The sequence below is a fragment of the Canis lupus genome, chromosome 30, assembly GCF_048164855.1.
Source record: "Canis lupus baileyi chromosome 30, mCanLup2.hap1, whole genome shotgun sequence".
Classification (NCBI taxonomy): Eukaryota; Metazoa; Chordata; class Mammalia; order Carnivora; family Canidae; genus Canis; species Canis lupus.
In genome coordinates, this window is record NC_132867.1 from 7,645,356 (window position 1) to 7,665,058 (window position 19,703).

The following is a 19,703-nucleotide window of genomic DNA, read 5'->3' on the forward strand; positions in this document are numbered from 1 at the left end:
AAGGTCAGTACCAGGAAGGAGGCACCAGGGATATATTTGGTACTGGTAATATTCTATTTCTTGATGTAGCTGCTGGTTTCATGAGAGAATTCACTTTATAAATTTTCATTGAGTTGCATAGTTATAACTCATATTTATCTCTTCACATATGTTATACTCCAATAAAAGATATTTTTCAATCGTTTGATAACAATTGAAATCGTTAATCGATAAATCGATTAGGGATAAATCGATAAATTTATCCCTTTATCCCTAATCTTTCTTTTTAAAATTTTGTGTATTGGTGAGAATAAAGTGCTCTAGTTGTTTAACTGTTGAGAACTTCCTTTTTTCTGAAGCTTATAGAAATACACTTAGAATAGACAGTAATTTTTACTTAAGAATGTTGTTTGGAGAAATTAAATGACATGATACACATGAAATTACATGGCACATAAAGGTATGTGCTCAGTAAATCTTAGATCAGCCTTCTTATTTTGAATTCAATTACTAAATAACCTTCTCCTTTTGGTTTTAATACCTGTAGGCTGCCAGAATAGAAATAGGGATTCCACCCTTTATTTGCAATGTTTCCTCTTTTATAGAAGTGGGAAATTCACAAGAGCAAATTTCTTGTGTTCTGTTAAGTGTATGTTGGATAAATCAGCTCTTTCATAATAGAAGCCATGACTATTATAAAACACCTGTGAAATATTAAATGTACATATTTTTAAAGATTTTATTTATTCATTTGATAGAAAGAGAGAGCAGGCATGCACACACAAGTGGGGAAGGGATGGGTAGATAGAGAAGAAGTAGGCTTCTGCTAAGCAGGGAGCCCAGTGCAGGATTCAATATCAGGACCCTAAGATCAAGACCTGAGCTGAAGGCAGATGCTTAACTTAGTGAGTCACCTAGACACTCCTTAAATGTTCATATTTTTGAGTGAAATAATGATCTACAATTTTACTATGCTCTAACCAATTGAGGCTAATAGAATATTCTCTAAAACAGGAAATTAAACCAAATATGATTTTCAGAAACACTATAGCTCCAATAAATACCAAGGAGTTTTCATTCACATATCAACATTTAGGAATTTAGGTATAAGTGCATGCAATCATGGACTCTTACAAGAACATGGGAGTGAAAGGGCATATAAGAACACTGATTAGTATTTTCCTTCTTAGAGATGATAATTTGATATGACTCCACTCATCTATTGGCAACCTCATGAAAAAAATCAGTTTATAATGTATTTCTCATGTGTTAACTTTACATCTAGTTTTCTAAGCTACATTTGTCTTATTCCATTGTTTTATGTCCTGATATTGTTGCAGCTACTGCTCTCATTATTGTTAATGTTTTGTTGCTGTTGTTTGTGTGTTTGCTTGGTTTTTAAAACATAGTATATGGAACTGTATAATGTCCTTTTTTTCATCCAGGCTGAGTTGGTCCACTTTTGGCATTGGCTTAGTGGTAATAAAAGAAGTATGATTTCAATAAAAAAACAAAAAACAAAAAACGTAGCATAATTAGTCCTTTACAAGAAACAGTTTGGGGGCTTATTTTTAAATTTATTTTCTATTTAACATACATTTGTCAGTTAAATAGGTATGTAATTATTTTGCAATTATGGAGATTTTAAATTTAGAGAGTCTCTAAATTATTTCTTTATTTATTATTTTTTTATACCAAACATCAATACTGTGATGCTTGGATTGTCAATTTATATCTTAATTCCCAGTCTACATTTCTTTCTAATAGCTTGAACAATACAGCAGTCCCATCGTTTATCTACTTCAAACAGTTGAATTAGTAATTTAATTTTAAAATTACTGATTGTATAATATATTATTAAATATTTATTTGACCTTTTCCTTATAAACAATTGTAAGCAAATCATAAAAATCGAAACAATACAAAAAATGTACATCACAAAACAATACCCCTTAATCTATTTAATCTAACTCCCATTTCCAAAGGCTAACACAGTTAACATTTTCTTACTAGCACATATAAGAACATACATAGAAAGCTAGCTAGAGAGATATGTGGATGGATAGGTAGATGTTGTACATATTTAAATAAATTGAGTTCCTCTTTCAGGACTGCATGTAATTTCTAATTTTGTTTTAAAACACTTCATTTCATTCAGTATTTTGAATGGTCTTCAGTAACAAATAAATATGACTGAATTAGTCAATTAGCCCTTTAAAGCTGTCTGTTAAAAGATTTAACAAACTATTTTAATTAGTAATGTTAAAGATTATTTACCTTAAAAAATATGTCTACTTACAGTTAATGGATTTCCTTCATCTATAAAAATATTAGTTTGCTCAAATAACAACATATTTTAATAAATATTTTCAAAATCTGAAAATGATAGAATTAGTCTTCATATTGATACTTACGTTAAGTAACTTTTCTATTAAAATAATCACTACATTAATTTTAATTTTATTTTCAAAGAAATTAGTTCTAGTCATATGCAGCTATGTATTTGAAAATACCAATTTATAAAATTAGGATAGTATATCAATATCTAATAATACTTAAAGAAAACAAAACTACATTTGAAACAATATGCTTGAATATGCTAATCATAATAGTTCTTCATGCTACATTCCCACCCACCCCACTGCAAAATATTTAGATAAGATTTCAAAAACTCCTAGGTACCTAACTGGCTCAGTCACTCTTGATATCTGGGTTGTGAGTGTGACCCCCACATTTGGTATAGAGATTAAAAATAAAATCATTAGAAAAAGAATTCAAATACTCCCAATTAATTTCCTTCCATAAAATCTTCACATTGCCTTCATATAATATGTGAAAGAAATTCCTTAAAATATTGTAGTAATACAGTTTTCTAGAAAAAAAGAAATTCCACTAATATATCCTGGATTAATATTGTATCTGCATCATGAAGTATCTACAACAGAACTTCTTTGGCTGTACGTGATTTTAAAAATACATTTATTCATAAGTAATTTTCCACTTTTTTAGAAAAAGGTGATTTTATTTGAGAAGGCAATTTATTTTCTGTGTCATTTAATACTTTTAGCGTCATCATGCTACATCATTCTATTAGTAAGCATAAAAATATGTGTTTATAATAATTTTCAATGTTTTTTTCATTAGAAAAAAAATTTTCAAAGGGAAGAGCAATTGAAACAGTTCTTTATGCTTCAATGTTCTTAGGCACACAAATGTCAACATGTTATATATTGGGGTTTTATTGATATAGCACTACACTTTAATACTAAAGGGAGACAAGGAAGACTCTTTAGAGAATCAGAAAATGTTTTTAACTAGGTTAAAAAAGTAGATGTATTCTTGCCTCCATTCCTTTTAACTCGTATTAATGTCTTGATTGAACTTTTGAATGAAATAGGTGCATTTACCTTTCTCTCTTGTCATAAAGAAATAGCAATATAAACATTTCCTTTGTGCTGTTTCAAGAACTATAAGAGCACTTTATTGATAAGTCCTCAACTCTCTGATGATTATTTAATCAAAAGACTTGTCAGTGTCACAATAAAAGTAAATCTTTTTCTGTTATCCAGAGGAAACTTCTTAAACATCTTATGTTAAATGCTTAAACATTAACTTTCTAGATATAATTTATAGTGGAATTTTACTATGTTGTAATATAATTTAAAATATTATTGTAGGCCAAACAAATATTTGAACTGAATTTATTTTGTTCATATTTCAGTTTTCAAAGTTATTTTTGAGGAAACTCATGGCATTGTAAGGTGTTTGGGGAGGAGAATACTTTTTAATCAGTGATGTACACCAATTAAGTTACACAGCTATTACAAATATATTATTTTATTTCTTTAAGATATAATATCAAATGTCTTTTTTTCTAGATACATATTATAAATATATATATATATATATATATATATATATATATATATATATATATATAATGTATATGAGGATATGTAATCAAAATCATTACGTCCCTCATCACACACATACAACATCATTTGGGGAAGATTAGTTGAAATATAATCTGTCTTTGAAATTCTCTAGATCAGGGTTTGCTAATTCAAATACCTTGAAGAGCCACACAGGGAATATAAATGGGTAAGTATAAATAAGTCCCAGGAGATAAATGCAAATGAATCTTTTCCAAGTGAAAGAGTATATGCTCCCATTAAATGGGGTTATTAAATAGATGTTTCCCATAGCAAGTAATAAAAATCTGACTCAAACAACTAAGCTTATGCAATCTGTTTATCATGACTGGAAGTCCAGCTAGAAGGTCAGCATCAGGTATAGCGTTATTAAGACTCTGTTCGATTTCTTCTAGTTTACCCCTATTATCTCTGTATTGGCACTGTGGCACCTTCTTGACAATACCTACCTCCATTTGATGTCCAGAAGATGAAAAAGAGCCTTCCCTATAAGGCTTGAATAGAAGTTCTTTCTTTATCTGGCTTGGTTCCCTTTAGGTAGCATGTCCATTTTATGGCTAAAACAACCCCCAGGTAAATATTTACCCCATCAGGGTTTAAGCTGATTTTTTCTGAAGCTATTACCTGCAAGAGAAATCTAACTATCACAATTGGCCAAAGCTAATGAGGACTCACTTTTAGACCTGGATAAATAGTCAGTTTCTCTTGAGTTCCATAATTTGAATAGGCAAAGATTGAGTATCTAATTAAAGCTGAAATTCAGGGGCATCTCAGGTAGCTCAGTGATTGAGCATCTGCCTTTGGCTCAGGGCGTGATCCTGGAGACCCAGGATCGAGTCCCACATCGGGTTTCCTGCATGGGGCCTACTTGTTCCTCACTTGTATCTCTCTCTGCCTCTCACTCTGTGTCTCTCATGAATAAATAAATAAAATCTCTTTTTTAAAAAATTGAAATTCAGCTGGAAGAAACAAGGAAAAATAAAACCCAAAACCAAAAATAAACAAACAAACAAATAAATAAATAAATAAGAGAGAAGAAACAAGCAAAATAATAGATGCTGGTGATCAATGAGGAGTGCCTATATACTTTTTGACCCAGCAATTATTCTCCCGGTATATAACCAAAAGAATTAAAAATCCTATACAAAATTATTCATAGGGGGCAACCCAGGTGGCTTAGCGGTGTAGTGCCACCTTCAGCCCAGGGTGTGATCCTGGGATTGAGTCCTAGTCAGGCTCCCTGTGTGGAGCCTGCTTCTCCCTCTGCCTGTGTTTCTGCCTCTCTCTCTGTGCTTCTCATAAATAAATAAATTAAAAAAAAAAGTATTCATAGCACAATAGTGCATAGGTGCAAAAGCTAGGGGAAAAAAAAGAAATGTTCACAACAGATGAAGGGAAACACAAAAATATAGTAAATACACACAATGGAATATTTTATTCAACCATAAAAGTGAATGAAGTAGAATGAACAATGAAGACATCTTGCTAACTAAAAGAAGTCAGTCATAAAAAATTACATATTATATGATTCTGTTTATGTGAAACAATTCAAAATAGGTGAATCCATAGCAGCAGAGGGCAAATCAGTTGTTGTCAGTGTGTGGGGTCAGTTGGAAATAGAAAGTGTCACCTTAATGAATATGTGGTTTTGTTTTGAGCTGATGAAAATATTTTAAAGCCTGATAGAGTTGGTGGTTGCACAGCATTGTGAATATACTAAACACAAGTTATTGTACACATTCAAATGCTTAGTTTTAAGTTATGTGAATTTTCATTCAATAAAAACAAATAGTTAAAATCTGTAAAGTATATTAGGAAAAAAGTATCCACAAACAGGGGACATTCCATATTCTTCTTCAGCCTTTTCAGAGCCACACATCCAGTATTGTCAAATCTTTTTGATATTTTGAATAAAGTTGAAAATCTGTGTTATGTGAAATATTTCAATAGTGAAAATAAATCAAATCTGAAGCTCTGTGAGGGCAAACAAACACCCCATTCACTGACACACCATGTGGAGCAATCAGTTCACACTTCTACTCTTATGAAAGTATTTTTGGATTATTCATGTTTATGCAAATTATTTACAGTATTTTTATGCCCACTTCAGTGCTACAAGTTAAATGTTATAAATATGAGATGACAAGTGCATATACCTCATACTAAATGCTTTTGATGTGTGTGAATGTGGGGAAGAAGGATGTTTTGAAGGGGTAGTGAGTGAAAGTAAAATTAAGGATACAGTTTCATTATTTGAAGTCTTTTCCACAGACCAAGCAAATAAGTAAATGTGGTGGAAAATAGTAGGACAGGAGAATAATACCACTTTGTGGGTTAGAGATAATGCACATAGAAGGTAAACAATACAGATCATATATAAAACAATATATATGAATAGAAAGAAAATAGTCATTTTAAAATAATTAAAATAATACATATTGTTATAAGTTTTTTTTTTGAAAGGAAGAAAGGAAACATCAGAAATAATGGCATCATCCAGATTTTTATTTTATTTTATTTTTATTTTTTATTCATGAGAGGCACACAGAATGAGAAAGGAGAGACAGAGACACAGGCAGAGGGAGAAGCAGGCTCCATGGAGGGAGCCCGATGTGGGACTCGATCCCAGGTTTCCAGGATCACACCCTGGGCTGCAGGCGGCACTAAACCGCTGTGCCACCGGGGCTGCCCATCATCCAGATTTAGCACAAATAATTTTCAAATGTTTCTTCCAGGTATATAATTGTGCACGCTTTATATATGTGATTATATATGACTATAAATAGAAATCAAATTATACATAATATTTTTAAGCTTAAACATTAGTGGCTTATACAATATTCTAAAATGTGTTATAATGGCTGTATATTATTCAAGAATATTTTATAGGCTGTAATTTAAAAATTTCCTATTAGATTTCTTATTTTTTTTTAAACTTTTGGTTTTCTTTTCTTTTTTTTTTTTTTAAGATTTTATTCATTTATTCATGAGAGACAGAGAGAGGCAGAGACACAGGCAGAGGGAGAAGCAAGCTTCTTGCAGGGAGCCCAATGTGGGACTTGATCCCAGGCCTCCATGATAACAACCTGGGCGGAAGGGTGGCACTCAACCACTGAGCCACCCAGGAGTCCGTCAATTATGTTTCTTAAATATTTTCAGTATGTTAATGTTACACGCTTTCAATAAATATCCTTGCTAAGATCTCTTTCTCCATATCTAGCCTTCACTATGTCCTTTTATATGTATGTAGAAGATGAAATACTAGATAACAAGTACGTAGGACATGTTAATAATTTTTTATAAATACTAATTCTTCTCCAAGAAATATATAAAAATCTACATCCTATGAGATCATCCATTTAAAACTTTCAGAATAATTCATAGAAAGTATATTAAATTACACATTGAATGGCTGAACTACTAACTAGAGACATTTATACATGAAGCAGCTCTTTTAAGAAATAAGACCCATAAATATGTCTGTCTTGGTATAATATATATAATTGAAATGAATAAAGTTTAAAACACCACTGTTGTTACACCATGTTCTGTTAAAATCTTTAAAACTCACACAATTAGAATCCATTTGTACAATATTCATATGTATAAACTTACATTTAAAAAAAAAACTTTAAAAAGCCTATATCCTAATAAAAACATAAAAATCCCCCTTGTACTCCACCCTCCCAACATTGTTTTTATTTTTAATTATGTCTAATTTGACACATTTTAGAGTGGGATCATATTTTAATTAGCAGCTGTTTGATATGTGAAATGTGAAGTTAGTTTTTCTCCATATGTTTATTGAATATACATTGCTATTTTTCACTTGTGTCCTCCTTCATTTTTTCTAGTAATAATTCATGTTTTTAATTTTTCAATATTTTTATATTTTATTTGTCAAAGTTTTGTGTTTATTACAGCAAATATTAATCCAATAGCTAAAATCAAGATAATTATCAGGATATAATATTGCCCCAGATGTGGCACAACTGCAATTCTCATACCTTGTTGGTAAAACAAAAAATAAAACCTCTATTTTGGAAAACAGTCTGGCAGCTTATTCTAATGTTAAACCTATCCAAGGACACAGCCATTTCACTCTGGTGAAATGAAAATATGTGTTCATAAAGTATCTTGTGTAAAAATGTTATAGGTAGCATTATTCATAAGAATCAAAAACTAGAAATAACCCAAATGTCTCTCCACCTGACAGAGAACATATGAAATGTATAGCCTCACAATGGAGCAACTAAAAAAAGAACAAGTGACTGATACAACAGAATGTATGGACTTTTCAAATGTTATTTTGAGTTTGAGACAGAAGAGCACATGTTATATGATTATATTTTCATGAACTTCATGCAGAAACAAAACTAATGTATACTTTTCGAAATCATGACTCTGGATACCTCTTACGTGAAACTTGACTTCAAAAGGAGCATAAGAGAATTCTTTGATGTGATAGAGATGTTCTAATCTTGACTTCAACATGGCTTCTATGATTATAAACATTTGTTAAAAGGCATCAAAATAAACACTTAAGATACGTATATCTCATTTCATTTAAATTATTAAAACAGAAGTTGAATTTAAAAAATAAAATAATGCCCAGAAACATGTAGAGAAAGTGGATGAGGAGCTTTTCTCTAATTCTTGCATTTAGAAAATTTATTATGGAAAGTTTTAAAATTCCTAAGTATTTTTTCTACTTAATGTATCTTCTCAATTTCTCTTCTAAAAAACGATGTATTAAGATATATATATATGTAGATGATATAGATATAGATAAAATGTTGGGAGGCATGCCTGAATTAATTCCTAAGATCTCTTCCAGTTTCATTTGATAATTTGTAGCTAACAAGGTATACCCTTTGATAGATATTATGAATTATATCCATGAAATCATATTGATCATCTCAGTTTAGTTTTAAATAATGTTACATTTCACAAACTATAACCATTTTAACTTTTATTTTGGCTCAATTTAACACATTTATGACTAATTATAAAAATTTCAAGCTTACTCTAGTTCATTTCTTACATCATTAAAGCATGGAAGAGTTGTAAAATTTACTTTGTACTAAATAGGGCTCCTTATCAGAAATGTCTATTATGGTGGAATATTTTTAATCTTAAAAATAGATTATTTAAAGAAAAAAACTATGTTTTTTTTTTTTTTTTTACTTTTTTTATTGGTTTGGGACATCAAAATGTTAGTGCTTATCATATTATGATTATGTTCCTTTATATTTTTTCCAATCATAATGTTCAAATAATCTTAGATTTTTCCTTTTATGTATTAGTGGTGTTTGACTATCATTGTCTAATCATCAAGAGCCTATTCTATTCAGGCACCCACAGATTAGCAAATAAAAGCTCACATAAATGCTGCTATTTGTTTTTAATTATGATGAAATCTATCAAGACATTTCTATTTGCAAGTAGATAACAGTCACATTTTTCAGAAAAGTATAATGAAAAGAATAGGCATACTTGAATAATTGTGCTGTATTTGTTAGCTTTCAAACAGGAAATCATATACACTCAAACTGTCAACAATTTAATAAAGAAATCTAGGGAAACCAGAGAGGAGAGTGCAATACAATGGGAGGTAAGATAATCACTCTGCTCTTGAATGGGTAGACATGATACCATCAGAACCAGAGGAGGCTCTTGAATGGAGAGTGCTGCTTGACAGGAGTGGTGATTCTAAAGACAGACATGACCAGCCTGAGGCAGCATATTTGGAAGTGATTCCTGTGAATAATTCCTTTACCTCCTTTACTCCCAGTCTCTGATCTCCTGTAGGTTGAGGAGGCAAACCTAAATTAAACTGAGAGAGCAAGGAATCTTTGACACTCCCCGTGTGGCCTTCTAAGCCACAGAAGGAAGCTGGAGAGAGATAGAGACGCAGCATAAGAAAATGCAGTAAATGGAAGATATCTAATCATCGTGTTTTTTTTTTTTTCTCAAGCAAATATTAGTTCATTGTTCACCACAAATCTTTCCTCAATTCAAATTCCTTTATATTACCTAAATTTCATGTGAAAACAGAACACTTTTTTAATTGATATAGTTCTGTTCACTTGAATTTCTATTTAAAAGACATTGCAGAATCTTTTTTTAAAGAAACGTTTCAGTTTCAGTCAAAATAACATATATAGTACCATTCTTGATATATAATAGGAGATTTTGCCATTATTGTATACTTGTGATTCAAAAATCGAATAATCTAATATAAGGGGTCATCTTTATGTGAGTTGATGAAAAAAAATACTTTTTATTTGGTCTATACTATCACTATCACTATCAGTCCAAAATAAAGATAATGAAGCTTCTACAGTAGACAACTATACAATATAGTTTGGGACCAAGTGATCAAGAAATAGTCATTTCTTAAAAACTCTCTGCAAAATAAGTAAAAACTTTAGTCCTTCTTGTTTGAGATGGGAGATAGAAAGAAAACGGGAGCTAATCACCATTCACCTTACATTCATATGCAACTTACTATAGACATTTACTGTAATTTTCATTCATTCAAGATGTTTCTGTCCTTTTCCATTTTACTTTTATGGATTTCCTCATAACCTAAATATGGATAAAATAATGAGAAAAGCATATCATGGATTTTCATCAATTGTTTCATTTTATGACATATATGTAACTGGCAAAGAGACAGATAATCTAACATTGAAAAAAATCACAAAATATTCTAAGGAAGTTAAGAATCTTGACTTTTGGAGCACCCAGGTGGCTCAGTGGTTGAGCATTTGCCTTTGGCTCAGGTCATGATCCCAGAGTCCTCAGATTGAGTCCCACAACAGGCTCCCCACAGGGAGCCTGCTTCTCCCTCTGTTTATGTCTCTGCCTGTCTCTGTGTCTCTCATGAATATATAAATAAAATCTTTAAAAAAATGACTTTTGTGATTTCTACTAGCAATTTACATATTAATATTTAATTTCTAAATGTTTAAAACTTTTTAAAAATATTCCAATAAAACTAATATTTTTTCACATTGAAAGAAAAAAATGTCTCTAATGAGTCTTATGAAATGTAATCTAGGAAATACATAAAAATGCCAAAAAAATACATGAAAGATACACAGAAATTCCATAGATTATAAACATAGTTTGAAAATGAATCAGTTGGATAACTAGTTAACAAAGAGACACAGTGTAAAACTTTATTTTTATCTATAAGAATTTGACAAAGTGAAATGTACAAAAACAATTCAGAAATGTAACAAATATTGGTATGTCTCTGGCACACATTATATTAAAAATGAAATGTAATAAACCTATACATGTTGATTCATCATATATACATACATACATTCACACATACAAATAGTCCATACCCAATATATTTATTATGGCACCCAATGATATGGTTACATAAGTACTACTTCACACACTCAACCAATAAATGACAGCCACGTTGCTCTACTGCACTCTTCTCAGTTTGAGAACTACTTGCCCATCTGTGTCCTCACTCGAGGTATCTCATGTACCGCTCATTTGCATTCTGGGGAATGGTGTCTGCAGAGTGAAAGTGTTCTCAGTGCTGTAAAGGTGCTCAGCAAGATATCACACTAAAAATTCGAAATGAGAACTTTATGATCGCTTGAAGTGGCTGAGCCATTTACAAGGTGAGCCAGAGTGAAGATATGATAAATCTCAGAAATGGATTAGGAAGAATTGGTGATAGTTTTTGGAAAAGTGAACTGTAAAAGCAAAAAGAAGAAATTGTGGTTGAAAGTGTATCCCCACTGCAGCAATTTAAAAAGAGACAGAAATTGCTATTAATGATTTACCATGGTAGGAACACATGTCCAAATGCTCTATGCTGGGATTTCACATGTAACTAAATTTAATTAGCACTTATTTTAAGTAAAGTGATACCCTCAGTAACAAAGAGGGGGCTTCATTTTATAACATAGACACATTCAAATAGAGGAAGATACAATTATATTTATCACTCATCATATTGAATGAAATACATTGAAATATTTTTCAGACTGAATTTAATATACCTTTTATGTCTTACAACCATTATTCTCAGGTGAATGACTCTTGTAAACTTTACAGACTGAAATGTTCTATTTTAATGTAAATATTATTTACCCATTGTACTTTTCAGAGTCAACCTCTTCTTTTGATAATCCTCTTCCTAATGACAGTCTTTAGAAATCCCATCTAGGGCAGCCCCGGTGGCTTAGCGATTTAGCGCCACCTTCAGCCCCGGGCGTGATCCTGGAGACCCAGGATGGAGTCCCACATCAGGCTCCCTGCATGGAGCCTGCTTCTCCCTCTGCCTGTGTCTTTGCCTCTCTCTCCTTCTGTATCCCTCATGAATAAATAAATAAATAAATTAAAAAAAAAAAAAAAAGAAATCCCATCTAAATTAATAAGCCACATAAAACACACTTTCCTGGTGCACCAGGGTGGCCTACAAGGGTGAGCTACTGACTCTTGTTTTTTGCTCAGATTGGAATCTCAAGGTTATGAGATTGAACCCATTTGGGGCTCAGTGATCAGTATGGAGTCGGCTTAGGACTCTCTCCCTTGCCCTCTGCCCCTCCCCCTTGTGCTTACTCTGTCTCTGTCTCTTTCTGAAACAAATCTTTAAAAAACACACTTTCTTCCTGATATGTTCTTACATTACTCCAATTATTAGAGGTTATATCACTAGTGACTTAGGTTCAGAAAATAAATGTATGTCTATACTTAGTGTAATAAACAAAAGTCATTCTTATAAAGATTTATTGATTGATTGATTGATTGATTGATTTATGAGACACAGAGAGAGAGAGAGAGAGAGAGAGAGAACAGGGAAAGGGACAAAGGACAAGCAGACTCTCTGCTAAGCAGGGAACCAGACATGGGTCTTGTCCCCAGGACTCTGAGATCATGACCTGAGCTGAAATCAAGAGTCCATGCTTAAGTGTCTGAACTATCTAGGCACTTCCTTGTTATATTTTTTTTTTTAGGCTTGCAATAATCTTCCTTCAAAGACTCCTTCTAAGTGTATTGAAAATGTACCTCTTACTGCTAAGAGGTACTGCTTAGGGAATAGTCTAATGAAGAATTTGAAGTTGAAGATAATTGTGGGGATTAAACATAAGCAAAATAAGAAACTTAAGAGAATGAGAAATGGTTTTGTATACTGAAAACAAAAGCTATCAATAAGTTTTAATCTTCAAATTCTATAAGATTGTATCCTTTGATTCATCTTTCTTGGGGAGAAAACTTGAAAATATATTAGTTGAAACTTAGAGAAAAAAAGTAATACAAATAAGCTTCCCAAGACGCAACAGCCTTTTAAATCTAAAGCAACCTCAGAATTCAGCAAAATGTTAGAACAAGTGATTCAGAGTAAATGTGCCATCTGTCCTTTCTCAGCACTCCATATTTGATGGTCCTTGTGTCTGGTCATTTTATTTACTTGATTGATTATTTGATCAGAAATTCAATGCATCTTCAGATATAAAGTATTACACTTCATAGATTTCCCTGTTTATTCTTACAAGTTAACACTTCAATAATACTGTGATTCAAGAATTTTCCTTACAGCCATGTTCCCAACTTATTTGTGAAGATAAAAAGGAAGATCCTCTTAAAGATGTCAAGCAAAACAAACAAAACAGAAAGCAAACAAAACTTTATTACCTACAAATTCTTCTTAAACATGATACTTTAGCCGAAAGGATGCCATAATGCTTAGGAAAAAGGAATTTTCATACACTGTGGTGGGAGTTTTAATTGGTCAAGGATAGAAAAGGAGCCTTTAAAGATATGTAATCTTGGGCAGCCCCAATGGCCCAGCGGTTTGGCACCACCTCTGGCTTGGGGTGTGATCCTGGAGACCCGGGATCAAGTCCCACGTCGGGGTCCCTGCATGGGGCCTGCTTCTTCCTCTGCCTGCGTCTCTGCCCCTCTCTCTCTCTGTGTCTGTCATGAATAAATAAATAAAATCTTAAAAAAATAAAAATAAAAAAAATAAAGATACATAATCTTTTACTTTTTAATTCTGCCTTATGGGATACTTAGGGATGTACATAATGTTCATAAAATAATGAATCAATTATGATATTTATTTATTTTTTTTTTAAAGATTTTATTTATTTATTCATGATAGTCACACAGAGAGAGAGAGAGAGAGAGAGAGGCAGAGACATAGGCAGAGAGAGAAGCAGGCTCCATGCAGGGAGCTCGACGTGGGATTCGATCCCGGATCCAGGATCGCGCCCTGGGCCAAAGGCAGGCGCTAAACCGCTGCGCCACCCAGGGATCCCCAATTATGATATTTATATGATGGAAGTATTTTTGAAGTGATATTTTAAATAATATACAAAATCCATTTATATAAAAAAATTAAAAAATCAAACTTATTTATAGGTATAAAAACATGCATATATATTACTAGAGCCAAATATGTTTTAATATATTTTAATTTTCCCCAATATGGTATATTTATTTTATAATTAGAAAATAAAAATCCTTAATTAAATAATAATCTAATCCATATGTATATGCAGAATTATAAATTATTTGGAAGAACATTATATGATTTGCAATTGTGCAGAATTATTTCTTATTTGTACTAATGTTTAACCAAGATACCCTTTTGCTTAAAATTAAAAATTTGAAAGTAAGATCTGCACTCAATAAATTTTGTAAATGGTATCATAACGCACATAAAATTTCATCTAACTTGTAGTCACAGTCCCACGACTTTGTGTACATAGTCTTTGTGTACCTTTCCTAAAATATTCAATGTTCATAGCTTTTTATATAGTATGAATTCTCAATCTCTCTATACAAGGAAGAACTCCCACTGTTCTACAATTTCCCTTTTTTCCATTAAGAAGTTATATTTGATATTTTAAAAAAATCAGCATGTATATGTTTAACTCATTTAACTGATTCATTTTATAGATGCATCATACCTTATTTAAATCAATCTCCTTTGATGTAAATTCAAATAGCTTATTACAGATACATTCATGCAAAAAATATATAGAATAAATCACTATAATTGGCAAGAAAGAGTAAAACAAATAAAGTAAGAAATATTCTTGATTGTTCAGTTGGTTAAACTACAAAGCTTTAACTTTAAGAAACTTTGTCAATATTTGAGGTAGTGATCAGTATGACTTAAGTCCCATTAAGGATTAATTTACTTGCTGTGTGCAAAATGGGTCAATAGAAGCAATATCATGTTTTATTTTCCTTCTGTTCTACCCTTCTTACTTCTTTTTCTTCCTTCTTTCTTCTCCCTCCCTGCCTGTATTCTTCACTGCCTACTTCCCTCTCTCCCTTTTTTCTTGCTTTCTTTCTTTCTCTCTGTATTTCTAACTTTGATACATTGTATTTTACCTTTAACTCAGCCTAATATCAGAAAACTCATTTTATTATGTTTGGTATGATAAATGTGGTAAATATTACAATATTTCATGTGTGTGATGATCATAAATTGTCATAAATACATTTCATTACATTTTTATGATATTTCATGCGATTATTTTGGAGTAGAAAATTCAATTAATGGACTTAACAGATCAAAAATTTATGTCTACTTCATTCAATATACTTCTTCTTTTTGTCCTACCTTCATTCCCAATGGTAGAAATTAGAACACTCCCTATTTGTAATTGTTCCTACTAATTAAACTATATTTAAAAATATATTACTTAGACTTTTATTATATCTAGAAATTCATAGCAAATAGCATATGCCAGGAATTATATTCCAAAATCAATAGCAAAATAGAACATGAACACACATATTAGAAGGGAAGGAAATGCAAAGTCATAGGAAAAAATTAGTTTGAAAACACAGATACCTAAGAGAATTATATGTTTTGGATATCATACCATTTATTAAATAATATATACATATACTACGTATACTTTTTTCAAGGTTGCTTTGACTCTTTGGAGCTTTCAAGGTTCCATACAAATTTTAGGATTGTTTGTTCTGGTCTGTGAAAAATGCTGATGGTATTTTGATAGGGATTGCATTAATGTGTAGGTCTCTTTAGGAAGTAGAAACAGTTTTAAAAATTCAATTAATTAACATATAGTGCATTATTTATTTCAGAGGTAGAGGTCAGTGATTCATCAGGCTTAAATAATACCCAGTGCTCATTACATCACATGCCCTCCTTAATATCTGTCACCCAGTTACCCCAATTACATCCCTGTCTTATTCTTGACTTTAGAGGAAAAGCTCTCAGGTTTTCCCCATTTAGGATGAGATTAGCTGAGGGGTTTTTATAATATATATTATTATGTTGATGTATGTTCCCTCTAAACCTACTTTGTTGAGAGTTTTTATCATCAAGAGATATTATACTTTGTCAAATGCTTTTTCTTCATCTCCTGATATAACATATGGTTCCTATCCTTTATTAATGTGTATCATGTTGGTTGATTTGTGATTACTGAGCCACCCTTTCAACCCAGGAATAAATCCCACTTGATCACAGTGACTGATTTTTCTAATGCATTGTTGGATTTGGGTTGCTAGTATTTTGTTGATTTTTGCACCTATGTTCATCAGATATTGACTGGTAGTTTGCTTTGTTGTTGTTGTTGTTGTGTCATTATCTGGTTTTGGTCTCAAGGTAATGCTGGCCTCATAGAGTGAATTTAGGAGTTCCTTTCCTTTTCTATATTTTGGAATAGTTTGAAAAGAATATATATTAACTCTTCTATGAATGTTCAGTAGAATTTTCCTGTGAAGCCATCTGGTACCGGATTTTAGTTTGTTGGGAGTTTTGGATTACTTATTCAATTTCTTTTCTGGTTATAGGTAGGTCTATTCAAGTTTATATTTCTTCCTGTTTCAGTTTTGGTAGTTTATATGTTTCTAGGAATTTATTCATTCCTTCAAGGTTGTCCAATCTGTTAGGATATAGTTTTTCATGCTATTTATTGTCTTATAATCCTGTGTGTTTCTGTGGTGGTGGTTACTTTTTCTCCTTTCTCATTTATGGTTTTATTTATTTGGGTCCTTTCTCTTTTCTTTTTGATAAGTCTGGCTAGGGTTTACCAATTATTAATTTTTTCAGAGAACCAGCGCCTGGTTTCTTTGACCTCTTCTATTGTTTGTTTTAGCTTCCATATCACTTATTTCTACTCCAATCTTTATTATTTCCTTCCATCTGTTGGCTTTAAGCTTTTTGTGTTCTTTATCTAGCTCCTTTAGATGTAAGGTTAGGTTGTTTATTTGAGATTAGGTTGTTTATTTGAGAATTTTTTGCTTCTTAAGGGAGGCTTGTATTGCTATAAACGTCCCTCTATTTTTCATTAAAGATTTTATTCATTTATTTGAGAGCAAGGGCACAAGCTAGGGGAGAGGCAGAGGGAGGGAGAAGCAGACTTCCTACTGAGCATGGAGCCTCATGCAGGGCTCAATCCTAGGACCCTGGGATCAAGAGTTGAGCCAGAGGCAGATGCTTAACTGACTGAGCCACCCAGTCACTCTACAATCTTCCCTTTTAAAATCACTTTTGTGGTCAGCCCGGTTGGCTCAGCAGTTTAGTGCCACCTTCAGCCTGTGCCTGATCCTGGAGACCCAGGATGGAGTCCCATGTCAGGCTCCCAGCATGTAGCCTGCTTCTCCCTCTGCCTGTGTCTCTGCCTCTCTCTCTCTCTCTCTCTGTGCGTGTCTCTCATGAATAAATAAATAAAAAGTCTTTAAAAAAATCAGTTTTGCTGTATCCCAAAGGTTTGGACCATTGTGTTTTCAATTGCATTTGTTTCATGCACTTTTTAATTTTTTCTTTGATTTGCTCATTAATCCATTCATTATCTAGTAGCACATTGTTTAACCTCTGTATATTTGTGGCTTTTCCAAATTTTTTTCCTTCTGGTTTTCTAGTTTCATAGCATTGTGGTCAGAAAAGATGCAGGGTATGTCTCCAATCTTCTTGTATTCCAGAAGCCTGTGTTGTGGCCTAATGTGTGATCTATTTTGAAGAATGTTCATGTACACTTGAAAAGAATGTGTATTCTGCTATTTTAAGGTGGAATGTTCTGAATATATCTGTTAAGTTCATCTGGTCCAGTGTGTCATTGAAAGTCATTATTTCCTTTTGATGATCTGTCCATTGATATAACTTGGATATTAAAGTCCCTATTATTATATTATCAAATATTATGTTTGTTTTTAATGGTTTGTGTGTTTGTTATTATGTTTGTTTTATGTTTGTTATTAACGGTTTTATGTATTTGGGTACTCATGTTGGGTGCATAAATATTCACAATTAATATATCTTTTTGTTATATTGTCCCCTATATATTGAATAGACTCTTATTTTTTCTCTTGTTATAATCTTTGTTTTAAAGTCTAGTTTGTCTGATATAGTATGGGTACTCCGACTTTTGTTTGACACCTATTTGCATATAACTGTTTCTCCATCCTTCCACTTTCAATCTGCAAGAGTCTGGGTTAAAATGACTTTATTGTAGGAAGCCTATAAATGGGTCTTGTTTCTTATCCATTCTGACATGCTATGTCTTTTGATTGGAACATTTAAACCATTTATGCTCAGAATAATTATTAATAGATGTGTATTCATTGCCACTTTATTACTTGTTTTGTTTCTAGGGATTTTCTCTGATCCTTTCTTGTCTTTCATGTTTTGCTGATTTTCTTTAGTGATATGATTGCATTTATTTCTCTTCATACTTTGCAAGTTTTTCCATGGTTTTGAAATGTGGTTACCATTAGGTTTATACATAACCTCTTGCAAATAGCAGTATACATTAAGTTGGTTGTCATTTAAGTTTGAACCTATTCTTTTCTCCTCTGCTTCCCATGTTTTAGGTATATACTATTATGTTTTATATCCTTTCTTTGTGGGTTCCTTGACTGGTTTTTTAACATAAATTATTTTTTTAACATAACATTTATTTTTACTCCTTTTTTGTTTCTTGCTTTTATGCTGTCACTTTGGTCTCTCCTTTCCACTCAGAGTCCCCTTTAATATTTCTTCCAGGGCTAGTTTAGTGATAATAAAGTCCTTTAGTTTTTGTTTGTCTGGAGAACTCTTTATCTCTCCTTATATTCTGAATGGTAGCCTTTCTGGATACAGAATTCTTGGCTGCAATTTTATCCCATTTAGCACTTTGACACTCTATTATATAACATGGCATTCTATTCTGACTTATCAAGTTTCTGTTGAAAAATCTCCTTCTAGCCTTATGGGTTTTCCCTTGTAATTTAATGACATTTTTTTTTTTGTCTTTCTGCTTTTAAGATTTTTTTCTTTATCACTATATTTTGCAAATTCAATTACAATATGTCTTGCCGTGAGCCTGTTTTTGTTGATTTTGATGGGAGTTCTCTGGGCCTCCTAGGTCTAGATGTCTGCTGCCTTCCATAAATTAAGCAAGTTTTTGGCTATTATTTCTTCAAAAGAATTTTTGCCCCTTTTCCTCTCTTTTCTTCTGAGGCTCCTATAATATGAATATTATTATGTTTGATGGGGTCACTGCATTGCATTCCCTAAGTCTATTCTTGTGTTCCATATTTTTCCCATTCTTTGTTCAACTACATTGCTTTCCATTACTTTTTCTTCTACATCATTAATTGCCTTTTCCAGCCTACTGTTCATTGCATCAAGTCTGTTTCTAATCTCATTTATTGCACTCTTCATCTTTGATTGATGTTTTTTAACTCTTTTATCTCTGTAGTAAGGATCTCACTGGGGTCTTCTATTTTTTTCTCAAGCCCAGTGAGTATCCTCATAATCATTACTTTAAATTCATCATCTGGATG